The sequence below is a fragment of the Lolium rigidum genome, chromosome 5, assembly GCF_022539505.1.
Source record: "Lolium rigidum isolate FL_2022 chromosome 5, APGP_CSIRO_Lrig_0.1, whole genome shotgun sequence".
In the NCBI taxonomy this organism is placed as follows: Eukaryota; Viridiplantae; Streptophyta; class Magnoliopsida; order Poales; family Poaceae; genus Lolium; species Lolium rigidum.
The window spans coordinates 150673666-150682691 of record NC_061512.1 but is presented as its reverse complement, the minus strand read 5'-3'; the positions used below and the strand labels follow the sequence as shown (position 1 = coordinate 150682691).

The 9026-nt window shown below is 43.0% G+C and overlaps 1 long non-coding RNA gene across 1 annotated transcript; it reads left to right on the top strand.

The window, feature by feature from the left end:
* The first annotated feature begins 5631 nt into the window (after positions 1 to 5631).
* Positions 5632 to 7802, top strand: LOC124657927. Its single transcript, XR_006988933.1, has 3 exons — positions 5632 to 5855; positions 6458 to 6630; positions 7668 to 7802. It is a non-coding gene; the product is annotated as an uncharacterized LOC124657927 (long non-coding RNA).
* Positions 7803 to 9026: the final 1224 nt, after the last annotated feature.

The window sequence follows — 9026 nt, the reverse complement described above, 5'->3', positions numbered from 1 at the left end:
CACATTGTCTTCTTAGGTCATATAGCAAGCATTCATGTTGATATATATGGTCTACATACTAGCCAAATGAGAATCCATGTGTTGGGTGCCATATAGTGAACCCTGCCGTACTAAGTCACGAGGGTTTGAAAGGTGATGTTGGGTTGGATCATGAAAACTTCCCAAAACATGGCCATGGCTTCCTTTTGGAGTGACTAAGATGGATCCAAGCTTAGTTTTTCATTTCAATGTGCCAAACTCTTGCTTTTCATGGTCAAAGCTAGGTTTGACCAATTTTCAAATGAGTATAAAAAATTCAAAAAAAATCAAAAAAATGGAAAACCTGTGCACATTGTCTTCTTAGGTCATATAGCAAGCATTCATGTTGATATATATGGTCTACATACTAGCCAAATGAGAATCCATGTGTTGGGTGCCATATAGTGAACCTCGTAGTACTAAGTCACGAGGGTTTGAAAGGTGATGTTGGGTTGGATCATGAAAACTTCCCAAAACATGGCCATGGCTTCCTTTTGGAGTGACTAAGATGGATCCAAGCTTAGTTTTTCATTTCAATGTGCCAAACTCTTGCTTTTCATGGTCAAAGCTAGGTTTGACCAATTTTCAAATGAGTATAAAAAATTCAAAAAAAATCAAAAAAATGGAAAACCTGTGCACATTGTCTTCTTAGGTCATATAGCAAGCATTCATGTTGATATATATGGTCTACATACTAGCCAAATGAGAATCCATGTGTTGGGTGCCATATAGTGAACCTCGCTAGTACTAAGTCACGAGGGTTTGAAAGGTGATGTTGGGTTGGATCATGAAAACTTCCCAAAACATGGCCATGGCTTCCTTTTGGAGTGACTAAGATGGATCCAAGCTTAGTTTTTCATTTCAATGTGCCAAACTCTTGCTTTTCATGGTCAAAGCTAGGTTTGACCAATTTTCAAATGAGTATAAAAAATTCAAAAAAATCAAAAAAATGGAAAACCTGTGCATATTGTCTTCTTAGGTCATATAGATGCTAACCCTAGAGTTTGAGGCCAATTGGAGAAGGTCGAAAAATGGTCCAATTAGAAATGGGGCTGTTTGGGCTACCTTTGGGGCTCTTTTTAAGCTCATTTTGGAGAACACATCGCGGTTAATCCAAGTGGCATACCTTTGGAGCATAACATCTACTAAGTGGCATACATGTCACGGTTAATCCAAAAACAGATACAAATAAGTGGCATACATTTGAAATATTTCAAATTATTCAAATTCGGTTCAAATTTAAAAGTGGCAGATACAAATAAGTGGCAGATACAAGTAAGTGGCATACATGTCACGGTTCAAAGTATACAAATAGCTTCACAAAACACTCATGCTCTTGGTTTTCCTAGCACTTGACCTTTTCTTCTTCTTACCACTAGATGGTGCCGGCACGCCACACAAAACCCTCATGCTCTTGGTTTTCTTCGCATCAGATGGACTTGGCCGCCACACATCATGTCCTACAGCTTGCAAGATCTTGTGCACATCGTCAACACACGCAGGTTCTTGTTCTCCTTCATTTGATGCCTCAACAGTTGACGAGTTTCAGTTCACTTTGCATGACATCTTCCACAACGGCTTCGGGTGGCACAACAGCTTCGGGTGGCACAACGGCTTCGGGTGGCACTTGATCAAGCTGAACCCAATCATCCAAAACCGAGTCATATGGCGGTACATCAAGCCGCACGGAATCGAGATGCCACCACAACAGCTTCGGGTGGCACAACAGCTCAGGTGGCACAGCTTCGGTGGCACTTGATCAAGCTGAACCGAATCGAGATGGCACAACATCGAGCACAACGAAGCGGATCGCATCACATCAAGCAAAACAGAATCGGATCGCATCGGAACATCCGGATCCTGGTGACTTCTCTTTGTACGCCCATTTAGTCTTGCCTTTTTTGTTGGCCAACACTTTTCAAGAACAAGGGGTTCAACAACAGAGAGCTCACTTCCACGCTTTCTTCTGAAAACAGAGTAACATATCAGTATAACAATATAAAACAGAGTAACATATCAGCAACAATTTAAACTCACTTACTTTGTCTTTTCTGGAGTGTAACGACATTTGGGAGATCCAGCTCGGTGACCAAGTTCCTGACACAACTTGCATCTATTTTTGTTGCCTTTCTGAGATCGTTTTGGTTCTACATCTTTCTTTTTCCCCTTCTTACTACTCCTACCTTTCTCAAACCAAGCCTTGTATCTGCTCACTCTAGGTCTGCCAGGCTTTCTTTTGGCAAGAGGGGGACACATAGAAAACTCAAAATCCACTTCAGGCCACTGAGACTGATCTGTAAGTGCTGGTATTGGAGTTGCATAGGCAGCCTTGAATCTTGCTACTGAGTAATATTCATGCAGATAAGGGTGCATGTTTAATTTTGGTTTGGAAGCCAAGAAGATTATGGCATGGCCACATGGTTTTCCGAGTGTGTTGCCACTCCGAGGCAAGTGCAAGTGCAATCCTCAAAATTTTCTCGTACTTGTATTAACCACATGCCTCTTACTAAGCTTGGTATCTCTCACTTCACCACCCCACAATGAAGAGGAGTCAACTACCAAATGTGTAAGATTTCGCTTCGTTAACCACTCGTCGCACCACAGCTGGAAGCTTATCCCCTTGCGGAGCATCGGCTAATCTTCTTCTCAATTCCCACGACCGCATGATCATGATCCTGATTTGGTCAACCATATCATGCACGAGCAAGTCTTTCAAGTCCTTCACCTTGTTGTTAAAACTTTACGCCAGATTGTTGTTGATGTGATCACACTTGATGGCCGTATTAAATCCTGACCTATACCACAAAAGAGAATGGTATGCATTTAGCCAATGCTCAAACTGCGGATCTGCTGCAAGAACTTTGCGAAGGTGATAATCATGTGTCTCTTTACGGTAAGCTCGGCTGCTGGCCAAAGTCGCCCAAATTCTTCTCCTCTATGTTTCTTGATCACATTCATCCACATATGACCAAAGCACTCCCTCTGCTCTGCATGTGGAAATACAATTCTGACTGCATTTTCTAGGCCTTTACAAGCATCTGTGTGTATAGCCAAAGGTGTCACCGGCCCAATGCATCTTTTCAACTGCATCATGAACCATGTCCATGAAGCCTCTGTCTCTGATTGAAACATGCCAACAGCAACAGGAAACATCCAGTTGTGTCCATCTAGAGCATTGCATGCTGCCAATTGACCATTCCACTTTCCAGTCAAAAAAGATGAGTCTATACTCAAATATGGCCGACACCCTGCTTTGAAGCCATCGATGCAAGGCTTTAAAGCCATAAAAAATTTGGAGAAATAAACTTTGCCATCAGGTGCAACCTCGGTATCTATCTCCACAACACTACAAGGTGATCTCTTCTCAACCTCTGCCTTGAAACTATACAGCATCCTGAAGGTATTTGCCCAACCACCATATAGTTCTTTCATTGCCTTCTGTTTTGCCTTCCACACCGTGGTATAATTGAGTTTAATAGGGTATTCCTTTTCCATGTCTACTTTCAGTTGTTTTGCAGTAGTGTTTGGTTTTTTGGCCAAAATTGGAGTGATTTTTTGTGCAACCCAGGCCTGTGATGTCATGGTTGATACATTCTGTGAGCTTGTAATACAAGTATGTTCATGAGGGATTTGATTAACCCTGATGCTACTTCCATCCGTTTGGCGTCTGGCAGATATGTACCACTTGCAAGGCACTGGCACCCCCATCAAATCCTCTCGCACTTCGCATAAAATTTCTTTTTATCCGTCCACGGGGTCTTGGTGTCAAATTGTTTCTTCACTGCATAAGTCTTGAAACACATCCGAAACTCAGCCATGGTTGGAAAATATTTTCCAACTTCAATTATAGGGTTATCTCTGTCATACACATTTACCATCTCTTCAACATTTGCATCATCAACATCATCTGCAGCTTCCTTCATCAACTCTGGATCCACATCTTCATAACTATCAGCTGCATCCCTCCCCTTCTTGTTCTTCTTGTTCTTCTTGTCTTTCTCATCTACTGGAATTCCAAACAGATTGGCCATCTCAGTATCATCCATTGGTGCTATGACCAAATCAGTTTGTTCAGCGAGTTCTACTGAATTCCAGTCAACAACAGCCCCATTTGCAGCACCATCACAGCCCTCTTGTGCATCATCAGCTAACACCGTCGGCTCGGTTACAATGGGCATTATCTGTCTACTTGCAGCCCACTCATCCTCCTCAATCTGAACAGCAAACTTTGATGGCACATATCCAACCAGTGAATCTGGTTTTAGATCAATAAGCTCGGCCCGAAATGTAGCACTTTCGCGTTCCCACCCCTGTTGCCGATCAATTTCATCAACAAGCGATCCGCCATCCTCAATTCTTGAATACTCGCCCTTACTCTCGTTGTACCATAGCAATGCCACTTCTTGCGCCGGACCCCAAGGAATACTCTCCCCTAATTTCTCCACAACATTCCTCACCGCTTGCTCTTGTTGGAGAACTAGTTCTTGTGGATCCATCTCTTCTAATTCAACCTCCCAACTAACTAATCTGCCATTCTCGATGTTCCTCAAGCTACCATCAGCTAGCTTCGCCGTAGATACAAAGAACTCGACTGACAATTCGAAGCTACGCGGGCGCCGGCCATCTCCCCTGTTTTCGGCGCGCGGGAGTGAGATGAAATGCTACCGAACGAGCTCTAATCAAAAGCTAAATCAGCACGAGGGTGATGGATTACCTCGAATTTGAATCTTCCGGCTCCATCCAATGCAGGGCTGCTGGCCTGCCCGCCTGCTGCTGCCACCACCACCACCGCCGTCGCCGCCCCTCCCCCTCAAATGTCTGCGTGTCGGGCAAAATTGGGTCAGATTCGGAAGCTCCTCGCCAAAATTGGGTCAGAGTAATGAGAATGGGCTCCATTTGACTCACCGCCGATGCCAGAACCGCCACGCCCAGGAGGGGAAGCTCCGCCGCCGCCGCCGCCGAAGAGGGATCTGCCGTTCAGATGGCGCGCTCCGTTTCGGCACGGTTGGTTCCTGCTCGGTCGGTCGGGGATGGTTTGACTCAACCGGCCTAAAGGAGTGGGTCCCGCAGTCCCTAACCCTAATTCATGACTCCTTAACCAGCCCAAACAAGTGACACGGTCGTTTCATCAACATGGGTGGGTCGGAGCTATTTTGCTGCTCACAGACGTCGTATGGCAGCTATTCCCGTCAACTATGTCGCATGAGAGACAATAGCGGTGAGAAACGTCGCGTGTGAGCTATTTGCCCCTTTTGCCCCCATACATAAGGGAGTTTTTATTTCAACGGGCCAAGCCCTTGCTCTACATTCATTCACCCACACAACCATTTTATTGTATAGTTTCGTAGATCTTTAAAAAAATACATAAAACTGGTATATAAACACTTCATTTCACAGAAATAGTACTCCCTCCTTACCAAAATATAGTGCATATAAGTTTTTTTTAGAAGTCAAACTATATACAGTTTGACCAAGCATGTAGAGAAAAATATCAACACCTTGATCGAGTACCAAATGAATACCATTAGATTCATCACGATGCATATTTCCACGCGCAGAATCTGAAGGCGCGCGTCCACGCTCTTCTCCCCTAAGCCCCACCGCGGACGCCGCCGTTTAGCAGGACCTCGTCGACGCCAGTGTCTAAATTTGACCGCCGTGCACTGCATCACCGGCGTCTTCGCGGCCGGGATCGCCGGAAGGCAGGGATGCCATGTATCCGGCCGCGAGCACCTCATCCGAAGGCCAGGAGGAGGGGCGCGTCCACGACCTGGAGGAGCTCGCCCCCAATCCCCAGCGCCGTCGCCACAGTGCAGCAGGACCTCGTCGACATCAAGGTTCAGTTTTCCCCTTTGCTCGCTAAACTGAAAACCCCTGAAAACTAATAAATACACGCTAATTAAGCTACTACTACATATCATATGTTTCCCCTTCTATCAGTATTTGGCCACAATATCTTCAAGTAGCTGATTTGTAACCACTGTCCACCGCAGTAGCAGCTGCAAATCATGAGCAAAGGAGCAACAGTATCGCTGTTGTTGATGCTTCATGTCTTTCTTGCTTTCTTTTCTGCTAGGTAGCAGAGCACATCGTGTGCTCCTACCCAAGTGTGTATGTGCATGTGAATTCTGTCATGCAGATGAACACAAGAGCTGCACGTGCACATGGTTAGGGGAAATTCTTCAAGGGAAGTGAACGGTTGGGAATGAGGCGAATGAGAAACAAAGACATTTGTAGTAGACATTGTGTAATCTCCGTAGAGTAGTTTATAGTTCTTGGAGCAGTTAGCATATTAATCAGGTTTATGTATAAGCATTGCACGTGTGAGCATTCATGGTGCTATACTGCTATAGCACCAAATCACTGGTCAAAACTAACTATAGCTCTCCATTTTGTAAACATGATCACCGAAGTAATACATGTATGTTATTACCATCAGGTAACAGGAAGAGCTTTCGTAAACCCTTAGTCCGACGAGTCCTGCAGCTGCTCATGTCGACGCAGTGGCCTTCCTACTGCTCGCGCCCCTGTGGGTGGAATGGCCAGGGATTCCGATGCAATGGTGGCGTCTTACGGCGCGTGATGTCTCCTCCTCGGTTACATAACCCTATGGTGAGTTCTGGTTACAATCTCCTATATGTGCTCTATCTGCTATGGCGTCGTGTGTGTTTGCGGTGATAAATGATGGCTAGTAGATTTCTAGGTTTTCTTTAAATAGTGAGAAGATGTTGATCTCTTCTCTTGTGGTTACAATCTCCTCTATGTGCTCCATCTTCTGTGGCTATCGAGCCACATGTGTGTTTGTGGTGATAATTGATGACTAGTAGATTCCTATGTTTTTTTAATAGTGAGAACTCTTGTCTTGTCCAAGAGTCAATGTGTTGGCATGTTAATGAAGGAAAATCATTCATGCTAGTATCCACAGCTATTTTTTTTTGTTCCATTTAGTATCTTCAGAGAGAAATGGATTTTGGGCTTGGAAGATATAGTATATATTTAGTCATGCTTGGTATCTACTCATCATCCACTCAACTGAACCAATGATGTTGAAACCAAAGATGTTGCATAATAAGTTAATTTTTTATGCCCTCGAATCTTCTATTTACGGGTGCTCATTACTTTTACGTTGTGTTTTCAAGCACATAGCGTTCACATGTTAGAGTCTGGTAATTTTTGTGTATATTCCTTCCGAGCTGCAGTAAGGCGGCACTGTGATTTTTGAAAAGCACAAATAATAATTCACCCTTATTCTAAGCTACTACAGTTTGGCACTTGCCTCCTTATTAAGAAACTGGGATAGCAAAGTTTTATGTTGCATCTGCAACAGTTGCTTCAAAATTCTTGACTGAATATATGTATGCGATCTGTAATTCATCAACTTATTCTTGTTGTTAAAGGCCTTAACTCATGGACGTTATGGGTTGGTGTTATGTAGTAATCTTGATAGAATTTTGTTTAGATCCTCTATTTTCTTGTTGTGGTTTGATTCTGATGATAGCAATTCTTACAACAGAACTCTTACTACATTAGATCTGCTTCTTTGCCTTCCTTTCATCAACAAAATCATTTCATCTTTATTTGCTCTGCTCTAGATTATGGAGTATAGGAGGTCTCACTGTTTTTTTGTGTGTATGAGGCGAAAACCCTAGGTAGCTTGGGATGGTGGTACAGTCCCGAGGCGGCGGTGACGTCGAGGATGTGATATAGTGGGATTCAGGAACGGCGACTACCTCCATCCGCTCGGAGGACGCCAGGGAAAAGAATGGCTACTACGGCCTGTTGTAAGGTGCGTTCTGTTGCCTTAATTTGCACTAGAATTTTTTTAGTAGTCTCTCTTCCATTGGTCGTGAACTTCCTTTTCGACCTTTTGGTTCTCTTCCAATTTTGCACTACCCATAAGATCTGGTTCTTTTGAAATGATTATGCTTAGTATGCATTCATCGTTGCACTCCCAAGCTGACAACAAAAAGCAGCTGGCTGCTGCTGCATTCTTGTTTCAATTGCTGGTTTGGTGCATTTATTTTTGCAGAGCACCAAATGGATAAGAGATTTGTTTTGATCCATTTCATTTTCCGTTTGATATATTTATTTTGTCTGCTTTGTTATTCCTTTTCCACTTAGTTAATCATCTGTTCTATATGCCTTTTGAACTGCAGCTATAAGTTTAATTGTTTTCACCTAGTTTAAATAGGTACTTCGATATGATGACCTATGTTCATTTTTTTGCTTTTGTTGGTATCACGGAGTGGTTTCAATGTGGAAAGGTGGCATGTGTTGGGTTTTCGCCAATTTTTTTAGGACTGATGTTTGCTTAGTTGCAAGATATGACATCCATGCCGAATTGGAATTGTTTTGAGTAGGCACATATATGTTTGTCGAAGGGTTCATTTTAGAAATTGGTGAGTTACAGGCTTTTATCTAGACAAAAGGAACTCAAGTTTAGTGGACTAGGTTGGATTTCTGGGTCAAATCCGTCCTGCAGTGACATGTTGATAGTTCCTTTGAGGTGTAGACTTACACATGTTTGGATATTTTAAATTATTTTTTAGTCACCTATTGATTTACCTTGATATCACGGTCATCTTATTCATAGGATTAGATGGAAATTTTCTATTCAACCCTAATCTTTTGTAATTCTGTAACTAGTATGGCCCATTTCCCTAAACTTCTAATGTTTGTCAGTATTTGTAGTTTGGTAAGGCGTTTTCTCCTGGTTGGTATCCCCTGCTGTTTTGCGATATTGTTTGCAGTTTGGTAATGTTCGTTCTGAGATGGTTTTACTTGGGAACGTTTTGATTGAAAGAATTCTCCTGTTTCTTTTCTACGGAAACTAGAAACAAAATAGCATACTTTGTCCATGTCTTGCTCAGCATTACTTTTGTTTCTGATCCCTCTCTACTTGGTTGTCCAATTAACTTTCATCCATGTCATCCTCTATTAACTATTAACTAGAACAATGCCCGCGCGTTGCTGCGGAAGAGAAAAATACGTGAACTTTAAATCATAAA